The sequence below is a fragment of the Cervus canadensis genome, chromosome 17, assembly GCF_019320065.1.
Source record: "Cervus canadensis isolate Bull #8, Minnesota chromosome 17, ASM1932006v1, whole genome shotgun sequence".
NCBI classification, from domain to species: Eukaryota; Metazoa; Chordata; class Mammalia; order Artiodactyla; family Cervidae; genus Cervus; species Cervus canadensis.
The window spans coordinates 32171655-32196050 of NC_057402.1; the positions used below are offsets into that span (position 1 = coordinate 32171655).

Sequence of the window (24396 nt, forward strand, 5' to 3'; positions counted from 1 at the left end):
CCAGAGGTTAGCTAATGCTGGTGTTGGTCAGCAGCTCAGTGATGTCAGGGTCCATGTCGCCTGAATGGTCTTCATCTTCCTCTCATGATGACAGATCACTGTAGCAGCACCAGCTGCCGTACCGTGTTCTAGAACAAAGTAGGTAGGAAGAGGAAAATTGACATGAGATGTGTGTTTTCTTTTATCCAGAAAGCTAATATTTCCCTAGAAACTTACATAGCAGACTTTCTTTCAGATCTCATTGGACAGAAGTTTTTATATAACTATGTCTAGGAGTTTTTAAAGTAACAGAAGGGACTGTCGAGAATGGCTTTAGCCAATCATTTCATTGTCTAGGGTTGGGCATGTGTGTTTTCGTGTGCTCAGACGATAAGTTGTGTCCAACTATTTGCCACCCTGTGGACTGTAGCCCACCGGGTTCTTGTGTCCATGGGGTTTTCCAGGCAAGAATACTTCTCCAGGGGATCCTCCTGACCCAGGGATCAAATCCACAACTCCTGTGTCTCCTACGTTGACAGATGGGTTCTTTACCACTGTGCCACCTGGGAAGCCCAGGGTTGGGCATATTCTGCTCTAAACAAAACAGTAAGCCAGAAAAAATGCTAAGAGGGGTTCATGTCTTCCACATACATGCTGGAGATGTTATGAGGAGGGAGGTTTTAGAAGGAGAGAAAAGCAATACACTAGTGTTTGCTCTGGACATGTGTACCTGTGTGTGGTGATAGTGGTAGTGGGAGTGTAACCTTTTTCTTCCTTGATTACTAACTGCCTAGTTTGGGAAAAGGCTGGCAGAAATTCATGTGGTATGTGATGTCTTTAAAGTGGTGGATTCTTTTAGAATCAGCTAATTTTGATGCTGCCCTGTGGAAATCCCTACTTTTCTGGCTTTGATAAGGTAGAGTAATGACTGCAGTCTGTCTTTGCAAGAGCAGGAGCTTTAGCTGACTTTCCAATCTGCTGCATACTTTATTCTTTGAGTTTTGGTACTGAAAGAAAGTATTCTGTATCATCAGTGTGAAGTGCCTGTTGGAATGAGCGTTCTAAGAGTACTAATTACAGTGTATGGTAGAGAAACTCATTCGGTCTGAGAGGCTTCTGACTTATGGCTTCTCCCTTAATTATGGGATCAACGCACTATGGCATTCCTGTTGTTTCTTGTGACCCACCGTTTCTTTCACATGGCGACATGTGGCATACTTAAATAGGGTATTCATTCCATCATCTGCTTGACTACAGTCCTAGCGTCCCTTCCTTCCCCTCTCAGTAATTGCTCTGCTTCCTTCCCATTCTGAAAGTGACTAGAATCTAGTGCTCTGACTCCCTGCTTATTTATAAAGTCAGTGTTTACTTTATTGAATCCATCAGTGTTTAAAAAGGAAAAGAGGAGGACATCAGTGACCCAACTAATGACAAGAGGTCGCAATTTACAACTGCCAAATTGCCAAGTAATTTTGTTAATATCAGCTTCTGGAATGCAAGGAAAAGGTGCTTTTAAAGCCTTTGGTCATATGGCAGGAATGCAGTCCTATATGATTATAAGCTATTTTTTTTTTTGCACACACAGTAGAGCCTGGATTGTTTACAGTTCATCAGAATGCTTCAGGGTTATATTGCTGCCAGCCAACAGATTTTTTTAAGATTGCAATAGATACTATATATTTTACTGTAGTAAATTTCTCATTTCTTACTCTAGTCACAGAAAAGTGAAAGGTCCTTCAAATTAGCTGGAGGACACTTAGTAATAATTTACACTTACCACAATAATGATAGCTCCATCCTATTTTTTAAAATTAATTATACAGATACCCTCAAGATTTTATTTGCAGTCTTGATGGAAGTTTTCATTTTATTAGGTTTCCATGGCTTGCCTTCTGGATTCAAACAGAAGCCATTTTGAAGCTGTCTTTATTTCTGGTTTTTTTCAACCCAACAAAGTAAAATCATTCTCTTCTTGGCTATTCTTCCAAATCTGATTCGTTGTCTTGTGGTCCATTTGGAATTAACATGAATTGAACTGTCAATTCCACGTGAATCAGTAGGTTTTTTAAATTATTATGTGTTACTTGCTCAGATACTGTGGTTTATCTGAATTCAGGTGAAGTCAAACTTTACTACAAATCCATATTAGGGAGCCTTAGTTGATAAGTTAAAGGTAAAAGCAGCAAGACTTTTTCTTCTTAAAACTTGTCAGTATTAATTGAACAAATAAAAGTTATTAGAGACTCAATATTTCAGAAAGATGGCTGTCATAACAAAATATGATACACTGGGTGGATTAAATAAAAGAAATGCATTTTCTCACAGTTCTGGAGGCCAGAAGTCCAGATCAGGATGCTAGCATGTTCTGGTTCTGGTAAGAACTTCCTTTCTGGCTTGTAGACAATTGCCATCTCGCTATGATCCCTTTCAAGGAGAGACAGAGAGCAAGCTCTGTGGAGTCTCTTCTTATCAGAGAATTAATCCCATCATAAGGGTCCCATCCTCTTGACCTGTTTACCTCTCAAAGACCCCCATCTACAAATGCCATCATATTGGGGGTTAAGACATCCACATATGAATTTAGGGGGTATACAATTCAACCAGTAATACTGACTAAAATGTATCCTCCAGCAAAGAAATTTAATACTGCTAATACCAAAAAAAAAGTGTAAATGTCAATTGAATTAGCAAAAAAGAAAAATAAATCTTCAGATGCTAAAAACAAAAGATCTTTAAACAGAGAAGGGAAATTTACACATAGGTTGACCAGAGTAGGTTATTGTCCAACTAACATAATAGATTGGATTTTAGAACCCCCATCAGAGAAAGAATATGAAGCTCTGGACCCAGATAAAACAAAGTGTTGGCACTATGATGTACACGTAAGTCTGAGAACTTGGAAGGGTGGACTAGAAAAGAAAATCATGGTAGAGTTAAATAGTAGACTTAATAAATATGAGGATATGTTTGTACCCTGTAAAACAAATCTGAGGAAATTACCAGATAGAAGCAAGAGAAATAAAAATATAGAAAATATACAATGGAGTTTAATAAACAAATAAAATAAGATTGTTCAACATTCCACTAATAGGGTTCCAGAAAGAAAAAAATAAACAGGTAATAAATTTTGAAAATTTGCCCCTTGGTACGCTATAGACCAAATATGGAATGCCAAAGACAGAGTAAACCTGAGAAGCTAATAGGCAGAGCATAGTCAAAAAACCACTTGACTGACTACAGACTTTTCAACTACAGTAACAGGGGTCAGATGACAATGGAATGATATCCTCAAATTTGCTGAATAAAATGTTCTTTGAGACTAGAAACTTATGGTTAGTTAACCTAGCCTTCAAACATAAGCCCAAACTGATATTAATGAATACACTTCTGGAAGGAAGTACATTATCTTATAAGTAAAACAGGAGATGCAATAAGCAACGGAATGAATTTTACCTTTTACATACTTTTTTGTATGTCTGCAGAGAAGGCAATGGCACCCCACTCCAGTTCTCTTGCCTGGAAAACCCCATGGACGGAGGAGCCTGGTGGGCTGCAGTCCATGGGATCACTAAGAGTCAGACACGACTGAGCGACTTCACTTTCACTTTTCACTTTCATGCATTGGAGAAGGAAATGGCAACCCACTCCAGTGTTCTTGCCTAGAGAATCCCAGGGAGGGGGGAGCCTGGTGGGCTGCTGTCTGTGGGGTCGCACAGAGTCGGACATGACTGAAGCAACTTAGCAGCAGCAGCAGCTGTATGTTTGAAATGTTTCATGATTAAAAATAAAAATTTATAAACACCTTTTTAACTCATGATGGAAGCATGGTTTTCTGACTCCCCACCCCCACCCTTTCTCTTTCTACTTTTCTGAAGAACTTAAAACTTATGCAAGACAGTTGAACCATTATGCAGTGTAAGAAGAATATCTAGGATCTGTGAACTTTCAAGAATATTTGCTACTTGTATACAGCTTTACTGTCTCCAAAATATTTTTTAAACTGCAGTCAAATTTTTAAATGTTTATTAAACTGTTAATCACACAAAATATTAACAATTTCATTAAACATTAAATTCTATGATAATTCCAGTTTGTAAGAAACATTTTAGATTATTTTGGCTTTTAAGGAATTCCTGAAATTCCAAGTTGATAAATAAGAAATGAAGAATCCGCCTACAATGCAGGAGACCCAGGTTCAATTCCTGGGTTGGGAAGATCCCCTGGAGAGGACAATGGCAACCTATTCCAATATTCTTGCTTTGAGAATCCCATGGAAAGAAGAGCCTGGTGGGTTTCAATCCATGGTGTCTCAGAGTTAGACATGACTGAGCGACTAACACATTCCCTTTCAAATGGTTTTCATAGCAAAATTATTTTTAGAAACTCTTTCAAAACAGTTTACCTTCTGAATGCTTCTCTTAACATGGGATTTGAGTTTATTTTAATATGCTTGATATGTAGAATATGGCCTCCAAAAATAGAGAATATAGGGTCCATGATGGTTCTTCAGTGGCCACCTTACCAGGAATATCCATTGTGCAACATGTAGAAAGTATGGATGGATTTGGTCCAACAATTATGCTTTTTACCCTAACTCATTTTCTTCTTCTTATGGCTATCACAAGAATAATGTTTATTGAGTTATCATATGTCAGACACTGTGCCCAGAGTTCCAAGTGCTTTAACTCCCTTAATCCTCATGATAGCAGTGGGAAATAGGCTCAATTATCTTTAGTTTAAAGATATGGAAATTGCAACTTAGAGAGTTATGTAACTTGCCAAAAATCCCACTGATAGAAAAGTGTTGAAAAGAGTTAGGAAATAAGGCTTTCTGTGACTTCAGTGTCTTGCTCCTGCCCCTTATGCTATGCTGACCTCACAATCTCTACAGAAAGTAAGAATATTGTTGGCAGGCCTAATATTTGCCAAATGAATTCAATTCACTTTCATTATCACTTCTAAAGCATTGGACAGAAAAAATTCGTATGGTGATGGCTTGAACTTTCTAGTGATGACCAGAAAGCAAGGCCTTTAAAGGTCCCAAGGACTACAATATTAGAGTGGATTATGGAGATTTTTTTTTGGTCCCTCCCTACCCTGCATCTAACCAAAATATTAAAAATGCTAAACTGTAAAATTAAGGATGAGATAGCCAGAGTCCAATTTTTCCTGATGATGATTGTTTTTTTCTGAAATATCACATATCAGATTATTTTCAAAAGTCTTTTTTTTTTTTTTTTTTAAAGTACCATATTTTGCTGGTGTCTTAAGTATAAGGGTTTCCCAGGTAGCTCAGTCTGCCTGCAATATAGGAGACCTGGGTCTGGAAGATTCCCTGGAGGAGGACATGGCAACCCGCTCCAGTATTCTTGCCTGGAGAATTAACATGGGCAGAGGAGCCTGGTGGGCTACAGTCCATAGGATCACAGAGTTGGACATGACTGAGCAAAACCACTTGCACTGTCACTTAAGTGTAAACTTGGTCTGTGTGATGGTTAATTTTATGTGTTAACTTGCAAGGCATTTTTGGATGAGTTGAACATGTATATTTAATTGGGGAACTGTGAGTAAAGCACATTGCCCTCCATTATGTAGGTGAGACTTACCTAATCATGGAATGCAGGAATAGAAGACTGGCCTCCCTGTTCAGGAAGGAATTCTCCAGCAGAGTGCCTTCAGATTTCATCTGCACCTTCATCTCCTAGGTCTCCAATTTGGGGGTCCACACTGCAGATTTTGACTTGCCAGCCTCCATAATCACATGAACCGATTCCTTTATAACAAATCTCTTTATATATATACACACATCCTATCAGTTCTGTTTCTCTGGAGAATCCTCAATAATACAGTCTGTCTGCTGGGTAATCCATGTTTCCAAAAAGCCTACTCTCAGTCATGTGTCCTAAATCTGTTTTTTGGTTTTTTTTTTTCCTTTTTCTCTGTTTAGCTACACTAGGTCTTCTTTGAGGTGCACGGGCTTTCTCTACTTGGGGCACATGGGTGCTTCTCTAGTTATAGCACGTGGACTTCTCTTGTTGGGGTGCAAGGCGCCCCTCTGAGCATTTCCTAGAAGTGCAACCCACCTGCTTGAGGGTTTTCATATCAGTTTCAAGCTCATGAGAGACTTGTTTCCTACTTTTTAATATAAACAGCTATTTAACTGGCTCCCACTGATTCTGTGAGATCCTCCTACCTTTCACCAGTATGTGGGGCTCAGTAGTTGCAGTACTCAGGCTTAGTTGCATGCGGGATCTTAGTTCCCTGGATCAGGGATCAAACCCTCATACCCTGCATAGGAAGGTGGATTCTCAACCACTGGACCACCAGGGAAGTCCCTGTATTTTCTCTTTTAATGTTAATGTTTGAATTTGAAGTCTCAGTATGTTTGCAGAGCACGAAATTGAGTATTTACTAAGAAAACTGATGTTTCTCCCTCTTCCATCTATGGTGCTGAGGAAACACTCCACAATTTGTCTTTTTCCTCATGTCTTCTACTGAAATTTAACTTCAGTAACATATGTGTGGACACGGGCTTTGGAATCAGTCCTTAGTTTCGGTCCGAACAGGCTGTGCTCTTGGGTGAGTCACTTTGAGCCCCACTTCCCACATTGGTAAAATATGAAGCTCAAAAGAGATATTGTTTGTAAGAATGTTTTACAAGGTGGTGCTAATGCAGGTATTTGATAAATATTGATTATTTAGATTATTGTGGATATTATATTATTAAACATGTAAGCATGTATGTAATTCCTCACCTTAAAGCCATAATTTTTAGCCATTGGTAAGTGAAAGCAACATTGCTGAGTTGTGTCTGACTCTTTGCGACCCCATGGACTATAGCCTATGAGGTTCCTCCATCCATGGAATTTTCCAGGCAAGAGTATTGGAGTGGGTTGCCGTTCCCTTTTCCAGGGGGTCTTCCCGACCCAAGGATTGAACCCGGGTCTCCAGCCTTGCAAGCAGACGATTCTATCATCTGAGCCACTAGGGAAGCTCAGCCATTGGTAAAGATGGATCTAAAAACAACTGATTAAAGGGTCCCTTTAGAGCTGTCCTAGGGACCCACAGTGGAAGGGATTTGAGATTCTGCATATTAACTAAGAGACCCTGAGTATGAACTGGGCATAGATATTGCTTTTCACCTATCCCCTGTACCGAGTAAGGCAGCAGTCTTCAAACAACTTACAACTCTAGAGTAACATATGACTCCTTGTTATCCAGCTACCATTTCTCCACTGCTGAAAACTAGGGCTGTTCTTCTCTAGCCTGCGGTCCAGCTGCTGAAGACTCTGTGGGTGGCTGTGCTTAAGTTCCCTCTCCCCATCTCCTCCCTGAGCTGGCCTCACAAATGCAAGTTTGGTCACTGCCTCCTCTACACAAAAGGCGCTTCTCTGAGCATTTCCTATGAGTGCAGCCCACCTGCTTGTGGTTTTTCCCATCATTCTCAAGCTCATGAGAAACATGTTTCCTACTTTTTGGTATACCAGCTGTTTAAATGGTTCCCACTGATTCCATGAGATCCTCCTACCTTTTGTCAGGAAAACATCAGTGCATACAGTACAAGGTACCTGTAAAACTTCTTTTTTTGTGTCCAGATATTTTTATAATGTAAAAACAACTTCAGTTTAAAAAAATTAAATTCCAGATCCAGCAAGTTCTAGCACTGAGGATTTTCCTCTATCCCCAAGAACAGGGAAATCACGGGAGTTTCCATTTTAAACTATTTAAGAATCCTGTGCTTTCTGAGTGGAAGCCTTGAGAGCCATGACTTATCTTGTGTTTGCCTCAGTGTTTGGTTCTCAGAGACAAGGGTCAAAATGACTTTCAAAAGGCTGGCTTTCCCCAGGGGCTACTTTTTATGTAGAAGCCCTCATCTCATAAACAATTGAATTAGTTCACATTAACCACTATCAATAGCAAAAGTACACAAAACCTAAAGAAATCACCTAAAATAATGTTTTTGAACCAGCTGCTAAATTAAGTAATGTATTTGTTTTATTGCACATTTGCATAATAGGGCAAACTAGAAACTCTCTGTAACAGATGTGCTGGTGGCAGGGAGATTTGATTACTGGCTTCTGTTATTAATCACTGCACGAATCTTAAATGATTTGTTTCTACAGTTTGATCAATTTACATCTCAGAATGTACATTTATGTACACAATGTAGAGATGAAGCATCTGTTCACACCTTTCTGGAGGCATCAATATATTTATGGAAATTGAAGTTTTGTTAACCAAGGTACAGGAAACTTTGGCCGAAGACTGACGACTTTTGGAAAGATCCCATTATTTATTCCTCATCAAGCTAGTTAATAAAAAACCATTTTAGTACTTTATGTTCTAATGTCTATTGTCTCTTTCATGGAAACAAACAAAATATATGCTATTTGAAACTCACAGGATTTGAACCATGGACATTTCTATTTCCTACAAATCACTTCAGAATTTTGAGGAATTAGAGAGTACCGTGATATAATTGAGAACTACTGTATAGAGTTTTGAAAATAATCCTTCTCTTTTTAATTTTATATTTGACATTTCATAATACTATATCTTTGATTTCCATCAGCATTTTAAATAGGTATAATACATTTTAAGATGGCATGCTTAAATGAAAAAAAAAGTAAAAATATAAGCAATATAAATACTGTTTCATTAATTTCCAATTACACATGATGAATGTATTGGTTCTACACATAAATGTTTCTCCAATAAGTCAAAGTACTAGATAATATGATTTTTTTCAGTTGTGAGTATTGCAGTTATTTTGTAAGCAAAAATTTTTTAAATAGTTAAAATACCCATAGAATGAAGCTAACACTTCAGCCTATTGATTCCAGGGGCTGATTTACATTATAAGGATTTGCTATAATGATTTACTATTTGAACTCTAACATTCCTTTTAATATTTTTTACATTTTCATATATGCCCAGTTTGATAAATTTTGACCTCTTCCAAAATCACAATAACCAACTGGTATGGAAGAGAAAGCTTTGGGGATTTTGTTTCTCATACTATGCTGTTTTCCTAGTTTGGCCTCCTATTTCTATATGGTGAGAGGTAAAAAAATAAATAAATAAAGGAAAAAATAAAAGAATTCAGGACTGAAATTAAATGCATCATTTCTGAAAACTGGATGACATTCAGATACAGGCTTTGTTTTTAATGTGTAGGAAAAAATTAAAATGTATATATTTTTCTCAGTCAGAGGCAAGACTGTTATGGTTGCAACCCCTGCCTTTTTATAGTTCATCCTGGGAGCTAATGAAGCATTACATATTGGTTTCAAATTCAAAGCATATGTAGTCACTGAGGCATTTTTTTCTTTGTACAGCGTGATTTCAAAAGGAGCCCCAAATGTGGTCATCTTAGAAAATGTAATTTGGTTGAGCACTAAAGAACTTTTTCCCAGATGACAAAAACCTTCCCCTTTGAGTTGCCTGTGAGAATACAAACCGACTGTGAAGTACACTCACAACTCTCTGTGAACGATGTACAGGAGCTGATGAAAATATATTAAAGGACTGGGATGTCAAGGCCATGAAGGGCATTGGGCAAATTTGGATAAATGTGTCCAGGTTTCACTGAATCAGAATCAGAAGTGAGTTAGAGGACAATGTAAAAAGATGTCAAAGAGGATAATATAATCCAGACAACAAACTTAACAGCGTTACATACCCAGAGCCATCTCCCAAGTCATTAACGCCGTTGCCGGGGGTGCCTGCCAAAGAGCCAGATGTCATTCTGTCACATCTTGGCATTTGATGGTTGTCATTTATAAGAGAGAATCGAGCGAGGACTGTAATTAGGTGTGTGCTGAATGGAACCCTTCCTTCCGACTCCTTTGGGGGCTTTTTCTAGTCTTGAACACATGGAGAGCAGAGTAGGGGAACTGATCTGCCCTTCAGACTCCTGAACATTCCTGGGTTTTTTCCTCTGGGGCAAATGTATGGTTTATAGTTTTTTTTCATTTATTCCCCCACACATTAAGCATTTATTGCACTCTGGAGGTGACAAAGACATGTTCCTGGACCACCCCCACCCCGAAAAAAAGAACACCTGCACTCCAGTGGAAGAATTGTCATGTAAACAGATCAGTTACAAATATATCATGGCAAGTGCTATGTTAAGGAAATTGGTTTAAAAATGGTGTTGCGGGAGTGTAGAGTGGAACAACAGCTCTTTGGAGATTTGGGAAAGGGCTCCACAGAGGAGATATTAAAGGATGAGCAAGCATTTGGCAGGTGGGTGAAGGAGGGGGTGAGCATTCTAGCAGAAGAAATCACGTGTAGACAAGTGATTATGAAATCATTTATGGAAAGGTCTGCTGTACTCTGGGATTGGTGAGGATTTGTACATGATAAGAATCTGAGGCACATAGACATTCTAGAGGAGAGTCGATCGAGTGAGGCAGAGAGGGGAAAACTGCATATTGAATCCTTCCTTAATTCCTGCTTTTTTTTTCGAAGAATAAAGAAGGTAAGTATCAACTCATGGTAATATTCCTAAAACTTTGATAATAATAAAAAAGCTAATATCTGAGTGCCTTGTATTCAGAATTATGCTAGTTCTTACCACGATCGTATGAAACAGATTTTATTTTTATTTTCATTTTACAAAGGAGGAAAAGGAGGATTAGAGGTGCTAACTAGCATATTTAAGTTCATCTCACAGGCAGTTAGCAAATCAAGGGGAAATCCAGAAAGCCTGTGGCTTCGCTCTCAAATACTGCACAGTGTATACCTCTGAAGAGCCGTGAGCTCAGCGCCTATGGACTGTCATCATGTTGGCTAGAAAAATAATCATCTTCTAAGTAGAGAGAATGTGACCTAGCATAGGCGTCCAGAATTATCAATCCACTTTTCTTTTTCTTTTTGGCTACACTAGGCATGGCATTCCTGGACCAGGGGGACTGGCGGGGAGGGGGACCAGGGATCAAACCCATGCCCCCTGCAATGAAATTGCAGAGTCTTAACCACTGGACCATCAGAGAAGTCCCATCAATCTACTTTTCTAGATTAAATCTAGACATGGTAGTGAGAAATAAATTTTTTAAATTAAGACATAAAATTATCTGCCTCATCCCCAAATACCTTCAACAGGGCCTGGAGACATTACCCAAATCAAAGGACACTTTTTTAAGCTTTGAAAATATTCTTAGAAATATATAGAGATGCTTATTATATAGTTCAAATGGGGGGATGCAAAACTTTATATACAATATGGTACTCAAATTTTAAGGGGGGTAAATATGAATCAGAAACACATATACATGTATACATGCCAAGATAATATTAAACATTGCCTGAATGCTAGGATTGCAAGTGATTCCTTAAAATGTTTGCATCTTTTTCCCATTAACAGGTAGAATTTGTGCAAATAGAAAACAAAACACCAAGGAAGAGTGAGTGCAAGTGAAGGAACATACACAAGGTCAGAAGGAACTTGGAGAATATCAGAGCAGCAGCCCATGAATTCACCTGAGAAGGGCCGAGTCCTCCTGCAAATCAGCTGAGGAATGAGGTACCGTCTGCCGTGTGGACACATTAGTTTCATTAGGAGCATCCTTAATGGCCTTGGTCCCTCTGTGCTTTAAAACTTTGAGTCAACTCTTCTAGTTGACTCCCAGGAGTCACCCATTCCACCAGGAGGAAAACTTGAAGCTGAGGTAACAACTGACTTCAACAATAAAAGTATCTCACATGAAAAAGCCCCCCTCCCCAAGGAAAAAGGAGTCCAGTAGTCCTAGATTTCCTTGAGGACACCCAGAACCCTAGTCTGTTGTGCCTTTCTAATCCACTCCAACTTTCTTCTCAGCGCCGAGGCTGCTATAGGCATCCATCCCGATGACCATGTTCAGGCAGGGTGTTCAGAGGCACAGATGTGGCACAGCTTTCCTATGGCTTTAAGCATGGAACAGCTTTTTAACAGCTGAGTAATATTCCATGGTGTATATGTACCACTGCTTCCACAGTCCATAGGGTTGCAGAGAGTTAGGTATGACTGAAGCAACTTAGCACACATACATGCTGGGTTATACTTCAGAAACTCTATGACAAATAATAAAACAGATGAAAGAAAAGGAGAGGATAGTCATGAATCCAGACCACTAGATTGGGTTCCTAGGATCCAAGGCTAAAAATTGAATCCAGAAGTTTTTAATGTTTCTGTTATCAGTTATTAGGTTTCATTTACATTATTTAATAAAAAATTGTTCTTTACCAAAAAAAAAAAGAATTGAACAGATTTTCCGGAAAGGGTGTTGGCAGCTACCTTCTCATATTTTGTCATGTCCTCATAGGGAAGTTTTTGAATTGAATGAACTGGGTTTTTTGAAAGTTCAGTTTCCATTTAACTTCCTTTTGGATGTGGGCTATGACATGTGTGTATTCAGTTGCTCAGTTATGCCCGACCCTTTGCGACTGTAGCCTGCTAGGCCCTCTATCCATCGAGTTTCCCAGGCAAGATTACTGGAGTGGGTTGCCATTTCCTTCTCCAGGGGATCTTCCCAACCCAGAGATAAAACTGGCGTTTCCAGTTTTATAAAATAAAATTGGCAGGTGGATTCTTTACCACTGAGACACCAGAGAAGCACTAAACAGCACTAATATACTTCTTGGAGGCCCAATTTTTGAAGCAATTGACTAAACAGATGTGTGCCCATCTTGTTAGAGAAAAACAGGAGGGCAAGGATCCTATTCTCTGAACCAGTGAGGCTATAGTCACTGTGCTAAAAGCTTAGTAGGCAATTTCTCTCCTATGCTATATCAGGTATAGCAGGTGATAGGATTGGATAAACAAAGCTTTGCCACAAGATTTTACTGAAACAATGAACCTCTTATTCTCAAAATATCTGCACACAGTTAGTTGGGTTTAACATAAGGCTTCTGACCCAGTCCTGCTGCCTACAGTTCTAAGGCAGCTGATGAAAACTTGGGACTGAGATTGGGCTTGAAGGAAGTGAAAGGATGGGCTGTAAGAAAGTGGAAGTATGGACTTGGACATGAATGAACCTCCTTTATCAGTGGACCAAGGTATTTCCTAGCTATAGAAGCAGCCCTGTCCCAAAATGTATGGTCTTCCTGTCCTTTTAGAATTGTTTCTGCTCAAATGACAACGTTGTGTCATTGGAGGGGGCAGTGTTCCCCAAACTATGAAATTTATTTTTTTATCCATCTGGGTGTGCCCATGTATTCAGCTTGACCTCCAGCTAGGCAAGGTGAGTCACGGTCTTGGCCAGATTGTTGCCTTTGATAATGAAAGGAGCCTCATGGTGTTTCTGAATCAAGCAAGCATCATGCCAGACTAGATCCTGTAGCAGTTGGGGCTCCTTGACACTGCAGACGACCAGGTTGTATTGCTGCCAGTGTAGCAGAAAGCTGTGCTGGGAGGGTCATCTGAGGCGTCACCAGTGACTGGCTGATGGAGACCTGGGGTGTCCCTAAACCTCATCCTTCTGCAGCCGTCTCCCAAACCACCATATATAAACAGCATCCAAATAGAGAACAAAGTTATTTCCTTGGTAGAAACAAAGCACTGCTTCCAGCCAGAATTTGAGTCTTGAAAGAGCAGAATTCTAATATTCTTAAAGCTCAAAGCGTTATTTAAAGCAGCCACATCAGGTTGCAGAACAAAATGATTTCTCTTCCATCCTGCTACTTCAGGTGTTTAAGAAAGTGTCATTTCTTCTCTGGGTTACCGCCAACTACCTTCTAACTCCATACTCTTGTCTGTCCATTTCTTATAGAGCAACCAATGTTCTCAAAAAAATTTAAACTAGGAGGTCATGTTACTCTCCTGCTTAAACTCCTGTAATGTCTTCCCTTATACTTAAAAGGAAATCTGAACTCCTCCCCATGGCCCTCAAAGCCTCACACAACCTGGGCCCATCTACCTCTCCAAGATCATCTTTTCCCCACCTCCCCTTTCACCACCAGATGAAGCCACATAGCCTTCTATTCATTGCCAGGAAAAAAAAAAAAAAACTTAAGGTCATTCTCTCATGGCAAGTCTTACAGAAGCTCGTTACTCTGCCTAAATGTACCCTAACTGCCCTGCTCCCAACACTGTCTGCATGTTCATGTCATCAAGCTCCAGCCTATCATTTCCTCAAAAAATCTATTCCTAACCATTCTACGTAAAATTAGTCTCTAGCTTGTTTCCTTAATGATTTGTAATTTTTTTTTATCTTTGTCTTTGTCCTTATTTCTATAATTAGAACGTAAGCTCTTGAGTCAGGGTGCCATGTCTGCCTTGTTCCTTTTTGTGTCATCCAGTCTTTGACAGGATGTGATTTAGAAGTCATCAATGAATATTTATTGAATGACTAAATGTATCAGTGAATCAGGAGAGAAGTAGGAGGTAAAATTCCACCTCCTCTAAAGAATATTTTCTAACTGTGCTACCCAAAGTTATCATGATGGTCTTTTCTCCCCGGTCTCCTTTGCATTGTTAAGTTAGGTGCATGCATGCTCAGTCATGTCTAACTCTTTATGACTCTATGGACTATATATAGCCTGCCGGGCTCCTCTGTCCATGGGATTTCCCAGGCAAGAATATTGGAGCAGGTTGCTATTTCCTCCGGGGGATCTTTCCAACCCAGGAGATTGAACCCACATTTCTTGCATCTCCTGCATTGGCAGGTAGATTCTTTACCACTAGCACCACCTGGGAATCCCCTTTATGCATTGTTGCCATTGTAATAATATTAGCTCCCATTGAATGAGTGCATGTTCTGAATGTTAGACCTACTTAGAGATATAAGACTTATTTTCTTTCCTGATGATTTAACTAAAGTACAAACAATCAATGAGAAAAGAGAATGACCACAGAAGACTAGAATTTTGAGAGGATCTTCATGGAGGATATTTTTGGGATTTAAGATCAACACTGAAGGAGGAATTAAGAATTAGAACCTATATAAAGGAAAGGAAGGGACACTCAAGACAAGCCAGATGGGAATTTGGGAGAGAGGCTGGAATGTGTGAACAAAATAATGTTTATATATATATATATAAATTTGATTGACAGAAAATGTCTGAACAATTCTTACTGAGTACATGATCTGTCCCATTTATTTTAGCCATGAATTTCATCCTACTTTGTCTAAGTATCTTCATTTGTTGTCTTGAACCATAATTTGAACTGTGTTATTAGTCTCCATCATAAACCTATCTTTCTTTCTGAGGGGGAGATTGTAAGCATAATAAAAGCAAAGGCCTTATCCCATTAATCTTTGCAGATAAAGAATTTCTAGGACTTACCTAGTGATCTGGTGGCTAAGAATCCATGTTCTCAGTGCAGTGGGTCCGGGTTAGATTCCTGGTTGGGGAACTAGATCCCATAAGCTGCAACTTAGAGTTCTTATGCTGCAACTAAAAATCCTGTATGCTGCAACAAAGATTGAAGATCCCAGGCGCCACAACTAAGACTGCACAGCCAAATAAATAAATAATAAAAAAAAAAAAAAAACAACCCACAGTGGGGCAGGAATGGGGGTAATCTTATTTAAAAAGAAAAAAAGGAATTTCAGATCATCCAAATTGGGAACCACTCTGGTAATCCTTTTAGCTATGTCTTCTACCTGAGAATGGTGCCTCTCTATGGTGTCACTCATGAAATATTATCCAGTCTCTTGATAAACTTTTCATAGCAAGATTATTATTAAGCAGTTTGCTTTAATCTCACATATTTTTGTGGCAACAAATGCTTTAATATCTCTCCTCCACTTTCCACCACTAACCCCAGTTAACTTCTCTGAAATTATACAGGAAGAAAATAATCCACTTCTGCCAGATACTCCTTTGAATATTTGAAAAGCATAATTATTTTCTCTATGTTATATTTTAGGTTAAATATCCCTATTTTTATTGGCTATTCCTTATGTATATTGTGGAGAAGGAAATGGCAACTCACTCCAGTATTCTTGCCTGGAGAACTCCATAGACAGAGGAGCCTGGTGGGCTACAGTCTGTGCGGTTGCAAAAAGTCGGACACGACTACTGAGTGACTAACACTATTTTTATTAACACTCATGTTTAAACATACCTATTTTGCTAAACAATTGAATAATTGTTGTAAATTCCATGACAACATGTACCCACCCTCCTTGTCTCATTCACACTGAATTCATCTTACTTGTAACTATGACTCATGCATAATAGGCAATCAAAAAATATTTGTTGAATGAATAAATGAAGAAGTAGGAATACAAGCCTAGGTGGTGCATAAAGCAAGAAAAAGACATAGTAGGCATCTAACTGAAAAGGAAGAAGTAAAACTCCATTCTGAAACATTATCATCTTTGAAGAAAATGTACAGTATATCTAAAATGACACAATTTAGTAGTCTTGGCAAAGTTTCTGGATACAATATCAAGCATACTAATTGTATTTTTATATACTGTTAGCAAGCAAAAGGAAATTATAATTAAGAATACCATTTATAATAACATCCAAAAATATTAAAAACTTAAGGACAGATTTCACAAAAGATATGTAAAACCTCTAAACCAAAAACTGTAAAACATTACTTAGTGAAATTAAAAAGAACTTACATGAAAAAAATAACCACCTTTATGGATTGGAAGGCTCAATATTGCTGAGATGTCAGTTTCCCTTAAATTGATCTATAGATTGAACATCATCACAATTAAAATCCTAGCTGATTTTTTTTTTAGAAAATTGGTGAATTGATTCTTCAAGTCCAGTGGAAATGTAAAAGATGTTGCTTAGCCCAAACAACCTAGAAAAATAAAAAAGTAAAATTGAGAGATTAACAATACCTGAATTCAAAACTTAATTAAAAACTAATAATCAAGATAGTGTAGAACTGACTTAAATATAGGCAAATAGATCAAAGAAACAGAATTAAAAGTCTGAAGGAAAATGCAATAGAGAAGGGAGAATCTTTTAACAATTTGTGCAGAACTAAAGGATGCATGCGTGCTCAGTTGCTTCCGTTGTGTCTGACTCTTTGCGATGCTATGGACTGAATCCTGCCAGGCTCTTCTGCCCATCGGATTCTCCAGGCAAGAATATTAGAGTGGGTTGCCATGCCCTCCTTCAGCGGATCTTCCCAACTCAGGGACTGAACCAGCATCTCCTGCATCTCTTGCACTGCAGGTGGACTCTTTACCACTGAGCCACCAGGGAAGCCCTAAAGGATACTTATAAGCAAAACAAATAAGCATAAATCCATACCTTAAGCTGGAAACAAAATTGTTCCAAATGGCTCATATACCTAAAAGTAAAACCTAAAACTGTAAAACCTCTAGAATAACACGTGCAGGAAAATCTTTGTGACCTTGAGTTAGGCCGATTTCATTAATTAAACAAAAAATATGATCAATGAAACAAAACATTGATAAGTTCTACTTCATCAAAATGACCAATTCCTATTCTTTGAAAGACATTGTTAAGAAAATGAAAGTCTTTAGAAGATACCATTTTTAAATGGTAGAAAATATCTGAAAATTATGTATCTGATTTAAAACACTATATTCAGAACACAAAACTTAATAATAAAAGAAGTACCCCAATACAAAGAGGGCAAAAGAACCAACACTTCTTCAAAGATACACTGATAGAAGGTAAACATGCAAAAATAGATGCTCACCCTCACTAGTCACTAGGAAACACAAATGAAGCTCATATTGAGATACTTCAACAAAACTATTAAAATAGTTAAAATAGTGATTATATTTAATATTGGTGATGGTGTGTAGGAACTGGGAATTCTCATACACTCTCAAACTGAATGGAAAATCTTAGAAACTACTTTGAAAAACTGTTTTGAAGTTTTTTAAAAAGTTAAACATGTACTCACAGAATCGCCCAAGGAAAGCATATGTTCATATAAAGACTTCACATTGCACATGACTATTCAGAGTGGCTTTATTTGTGATGACCCCAGATTGGAAATAATCCAAATATCCATCCATCAGTGAATGAATAAATAAATTTTGGTGTATCTATAAAATGGAATGCTATTCAGCAATGAATAAGAATATTAGTGTACAAAATGCTGTGAATGAATCTCAAAATAATTATGCCAAGTGAAAAAAATTGATAAATGAGTCCATACTATAAATATTCATTTGTATAAAATCCTAGAAGATGCAAATTAATCTATTCTGACAGAAAATAGGCGATTGGTTGCCTGGGGTTAGGGTATAAGGGAGAGGTAGAAGGGAAGTATAACAAAAGAGCATGAAGAAATGTTTCTTAGTGACATATATATTCATTTTCTTAATTGTGGTTACAGTTTCATGGGTATATGTGTTTAAATTTTATCAAACTTGACACATTAAATATATGCAGTGTATTTCATGACAATTGTACTTCAAAAAAGCTATTTTTAAAAATAAATCAGTTAGGTTCTAGATTTAAGTTTTACCTTGTCCACTCAAACACTATGTGCCTTTGGACAAGTTATTTGGCCTCTCTGAGGCTTATTTTTATTTTGATTCTATTAGAATCCTTTCAAGATTCATAGAAGTGATGTGAATGTATGTAATAAAGTGTCTTAAAAGAGTGAAGGAGAGAGCTCCTACACCAATGAAATGGTGCATGTTCCAACCTCCCTGTTTGTAGCCTTTAATTCGCAAGGAAACTGATGAGTTCAGTGAGCTTCCACTGTATTCATGTAAATCTGATGCACTGGGAGGTCAGTGAAAGATGCTGGATAGCTAGAAGGATGGAGAATCCCCTGAGATAGAACTTCCCAAAGAGAGGAAGCTCAATGATGGTGCATAGAGGAATAGTTTGCCAGCTACAGCAATGGCTGATGCTCAGACACTCAGTCGTGTCCAACTCTTTGTGACCCCATGGACCATAGCCTGCCAGGCTCCTCTGTCCATGAAATTTTCCAGGCAAGAATACTGGAGTGGGTTGCCATTTCCTTCTCCAATAGCGATGGCTGAGCTCATGCTAAATTCAGCCATCCTGAAGACAGGTGTGTCCTCTGAGGCTAGAACTGCTTCAGTATGTCCTATAAACTTTAGTGTCCACGTAGCTTTATGGTGGCGTATTCTAAACTGAATACAACTGGGGGATAGATCCGCCCGTATATTCAGAGACGCTTCCCTGCAGCTGCTAGGTCATTGGTGGTGTGCACCGCTCTCATATTTCACCGGCAGCAGGTGTGGTAAGTTTCCATCCCTACTGGTAGCAAAGAATAGCCAATACTGTTTTATAGATAATGTCAGCATCCTTGGAGATTCCCCAGTTAACTAAGGTGTGAATTTTCTTTTGGCCAGCGTGAGATATTTTGCAACAAGAAAAAGCTGGGTATTCATTGCAACAAAACGACATCAGTTGTCATTGCTGGTAACAGCTGAGAAACTGAAGTTACAAATAAGAAAAATTACAGTTAAGGTATTTTTCCATAGCATGTCAGTAGAATAATACCACATCTTCAAACATAATAGAAACATTTCCTTCCTCATCCAGGTCAACTCTTTGGCAGCACTCAATACAGTTTCCATCATAGCCTTCTTGAAACGTTTCTTCTCTGACTCCTACGATACCACCCAGTCCAAATTTTTCTCTTACCTATCCAGTTAGTTTTTCTCCTTTGTCTCCATATATGTTTTTCCAACTGTAGTTCTCCAACCCAAGCTTGACTTCTGATCTCCACATTTTGGTATCCAGTTGTCTATCTAATAGCTCCACATAGGTATCTCATGCATGCATGCATGCTCAGTCACTTCAGTCATGTTCAACCCTTTGCAACCCTAAAGACTGTAGCCCACCAGGCTCCTCTGTCCATGGGATTCTCCAGGCAAGAATACTGGAGTGGGTTGTCATGCCCTCCACTAGAGGATCTTCCTGACCCAGGGATCGAACCCTCATCTCATGCATTATAGGTGGATTCTTTACCCACTGAACCATCTGGGAAGCCACATGGGTATCTCATGATATCTCAAATTTAATTTATTCTCTTTCTTCCTAACCTTGTCTTCCTTCAGTCTTCAGTTCAGTTTAGTTCAGTTCTGTTGCTCAGTCGTGTCTGACTCTTTGTGACCCCATGGACTGAAATACACCATGCCTTCCTGTCTATCACCAACTCCCAGAGTTTATTCAAACTCATGTCCATGGAGTTGGTGATGCCGTCCAACCATCTCATCCTCTGTCGTCCCCTTCTCCTCCCACCTTCAGTCTTTCCCAGCAACAGGGTCTTTTCCAATGAGTCAGTTATTCACATCAGGTGGCCAAAGTATTGGAGTTTCAGCTTCAGCATTCATTCCTTCCAATGAATATTCAGGACTGATTTCCTTTAGGATGGAATGGATGGATATCCTTGCAGTCCAAGGGACTCTCAAGAGTCTTCTCCATCACCACACTTCAAAAGCATCAATTCTTTGGTGCTCAGCTTTCTTTATAGTCCAACTCTCACATCCATACATGAACACTGGAAAAACCATAGCCTTGACTAGACGGACCTTTCTTGGCAAAGTAATGTCTCTGCTTTTTAATATGCTGTCTAGATTGGTCATAACTTTTCTTCCAAGGAGCAAGCGTGTTTTAATTTCATGGCTGCAGCCACCATCTGCAGTGATTTTGGAGCCCAAAAAAATAAAGTCTGACACTTTCCATTGCTTCCCCACCTATTCGCCATGAAGTGAAGGGTCCAGATGCCATGATCTTAGTTTTCGAATGTTGAGTTTTATACCAACTTTTTCACTCTCCTCTTTCACTTTCATCAAGAGGCTGTTTCGTTCTTATTTGCTTTCTGCCATAAGAGTGGTGTCATCTGCATATCTGAAAGTGAAGTGAAGTGAAGTTGCTCAGTCATGTCTAACTCTTTGCAACTTCATGGACTATAGCCTGCCAGGCTCCTCCATCCATGGAATTTTCCAGGCAAGAGTACTGGAGTGGGTTGCTATTTCCTTCTCCAGGAGATCTTCCCAACCCAGGGTTTGAACCCGGGTCTCCTGAATTGTAGGCAGACGCTTTACTGTCTGAGCCACCAGGGAAGTCATAAGCATATCTGAGGTTGCTGATATTTCTCCTGGCAATCTTGATTACAGCTTGTGCTTCATCCAGCCCAGCGTTTCTCATGATGTACTCTGCATATAAGTTAAATAAGCAGGGTGACAATATACAGCCTTGACGTACTTCTTTCTTGGTTTGGAACCAGTCTGTTGTCAACCCAGTTATCCACCAAGTGATAGGGAGCCCAGAAACCTGGGAATAATCTCATCTAGTCCATGGTCTAGCACTTCTATGCAATAAGGAAATTAATTCATCATGCTTAAATTGTACTCTGTGAATTCATAAGCTTTTACATCTCAAAGGTCTTTTCCATGAACTTAAAAATATCAATTTAAGAATCAGTTATAGGAAATTTTCAGAGAATCATTTCAAGTGTTCTCATAAATAGTATGTCATCTCTGACTTCTCTTTCCTCATTTCCCTATTCTTGCCCACTGAAACATTTAGAGTTTTTATTGGTTTAGACGATTTGTTATAAATACTGAATGTGTCATGCCATTTATATTGGATTTGAACTGTTTGTGACCACCTGAGGCATTTTCTTTTCTCCTCTCCTTCACTAGTGGCCTTGATAAACCTGCCTGTCCAGGACTGCAGTTTCACTCCCAAAGGTAGGGTTACCTTTAGTTGGTGTGGCCACTGGGGAGCAAAACGGAATAAATGGTATTAAACTGAAACAATAGGAGATTTAGGTTAAAGAGAGACATGTTGAGAAAAGGTCACTTAGACACGGGACAAGTTTCCTTTGTGAATTTAAGAATCTCATCATCATAAGTTTTGTTTTTTTGTTTTTTTTTAGCATAGTCAGACTGAAGTTCAGTAAGAGTCCCCACTTCATAGGGACAATTCAGTCATTTTTCTACCTTAATGAAAAGGTGGGAAGAGTCCATATTACTTGCATATGAGATTTAATATCCTATGAAAAGGAAGCATTTCATGTTATATCCTATATAAAATTTCTTCTTTTGTTTTTAAGCATCTACTTGTGACTCCGAGGAACGAGGTTGAAAAACCACATTTATCACTAATGATGAAATTCCGTATCTGTTTTGAATCCTGGACTACACATTTGTTTTGAAGGATTTGTTTGAAGCTATTAGTCTATGACTGTTTTATAAGGCCTAGTGGAGTCATCTATACACACTTAGCACTTAGTTTCTGTTCATAATGCTGTTAAATGGAGTTAGTTCTCTAATAAGTGTAACAATGAAATCACATCTCTTTTCCCTGCAGGCTAAGGCATGATGCATTCTGCTAGCAGAATGGTGGTGTCTATCAGTCAAGGGATTTGTAATTGGAGAGAGAATTCTAGCTGTGGTAGGACAGAGCTCTATATTAGAGGCAGGCTACAAATAGGTGAAATGGGAACTTGCCTTATTATTAATACCCTTGTCTTTACACCTTTATTGGTCAGATGCCCTGTGCAAATCACATCAATTGACTGATTTCTTAATTGTTTTTCTCTTAACCCATCAATTCTTAATTTGGCATCCCCTCTATTGACACATGTCACCATTATTAAGGGCTAATCACGTTAGTTTTAGAATAATGAATGTATCACTCTGACATAAACAAATTAACATGTTTAATAAACTTCTCACAGTAATGCAATTCTCCAGCTTTCCTTGGCCCCACCTGTGGATCTGTAATGTAGTTCATTGGAGGTGATGGGGAGGGAGCAGAGTCCTTCTTCATAATTTTTATAGATGTTGAATGGTGTTGAAATAAAGGTTTCATGCTGGTTGCCTATGGGCAGGATTGAATCTGCAGATACATTTTGTTTGGTCCACATAATGCTGTCAAGATGTTTGATGGAGAACTTTGGTTCTCCTGGTAATGGCTCAGGAGATTGAATTCTCTATTGAAACATTTTGATAATCTCTGTCTAATGATAGTGGCTGGATTGTCAAAATAGATTTTTGTAAAGAGCAGAATTACTGAAAAGAATTACAAATTTTGAGCTAGTTACAAAACAGCTTTGAGTCCTTTGTCACCATCTATTGTTTACTCCTTTTTGATTCCATGATATACTTCTGTCAGTGTCTTTTTTGATTAGTCTCTTATACTTGAAATCTCAGTTATATCCCTTCATTTTAGCTATGATTTATCCACCTTCCCTTTCTGAGAAGGATCAAGGTATCTTTTGAAAACTTAATTTTCTCTTCTCTACTGCATCATTGCTCTGTTTCTTTAAGATTTGTTTCATCCTCTTTTAGTTGATTTTTTCCATTCTATGATCATGCTTTGAATTTTTCTGTCTCCTTTTATGACGATTATTTATCTCATCACATATCATTTAGTCAGTCTATTAATTTAAAAGAAAACATTTATTGAACATCTGCACAAAGGTGTAAGTTTCATCAGTTGCCAGGTTCTACATCTTTGTTAACTAAGACAAAATCAAGATCTTATAGACAAATTGTTTTTAAACCATTAATTCTGCTATAATAAGAAGGTATTTATAAAGAAGAATCTTCAAGGAACTATGAGAATACAGAGATAGGGGACTAATTCTGCTTATGGTGTATGGAATGTAAGGAGCTAGGTCTAGGAGACAGGAGACTCAAGGAGAGCATCTACACTGAGGTGGTTTGAATAAACCCAGAAGTGGACTTACTAATGAAGTTTATACTTCAGGGCCTTGCAGGTGCATGGATCTCTTCCACTGTGTTCTTATGGTCTTATGTTTTGTGCAGTATATTTTACCCATTGGTATTTAAGATCATTTTTCTTTTTTTCTTACTCCAACATCCCCTCCAACACACTTCCTTTTGGTTCAGATGGGCTTGGAGGGGCCACATCCTTTTTAGAATGTGATTAGGAGAAAGTAGACTTGGAAATAGTTTGGGTTGGTGGGAAACATTTCTGTGGTTTGCAGTCATATCCCTGTGTAGATAAGTTATTGCTAGCCATCACAATGTATATACAAGTTCTAGGATATTCCTCCAATACAGTGTCAGCTCACTCAGGGTTGGGACACAAAGGTGCAGGGCCAGAGTTCATATCTTGGTACGAATATTTCCTATGGAACTGACACTATAAGAATGTGGATGGAGGAAGAGAAGCAAGATTTAAAATGTGCAGAACAAGAAATTAATCTGTAGGAAATTCTTCTAGTCATTCAGTGTATAAAATTATAAACCTAAGAGGATTTGATCTCATTGATGAGTGGCCAAAATGAAAAAATAGTGTATTCTCTCCTCGCAGGAATACACTCATTAGTGCCTTAAAATCTTAGAATATGTATATATGAATAATATTAGAGAGAGGTTTTTCTCAGATTTTCACATTCCTAAAAAATGACATGATCTTGTAATGTTATGAAACTTAATGAACTTTTCTAACTATCAAAATATTTTTCATCCATACTAGAGGAAAGATCAGCTTATCTTTGTGTTTTCTCTAGTGAAAACAAGA

At 38.4% G+C, this 24396-nt stretch overlaps 1 long non-coding RNA gene across 2 annotated transcripts in view; it reads left to right on the forward strand.

Annotated features, from left to right (window-relative positions):
• The window catches only part of LOC122455197, a 207242-nt gene that overhangs the window by 93743 nt on the left and 89103 nt on the right, over positions 1-24396 (forward strand). Inside the window, exons 1-2 of one of the 2 annotated variants that reach the window (XR_006273610.1) lie at positions 10383-10462; positions 11348-11506. This is a non-coding gene — a long non-coding RNA (uncharacterized LOC122455197). Of the gene's footprint in view, positions 1-10382; positions 10463-11347; positions 11507-24396 lie in introns of those variants that run through there. The other variant, XR_006273611.1, reaches the window with a different exon arrangement.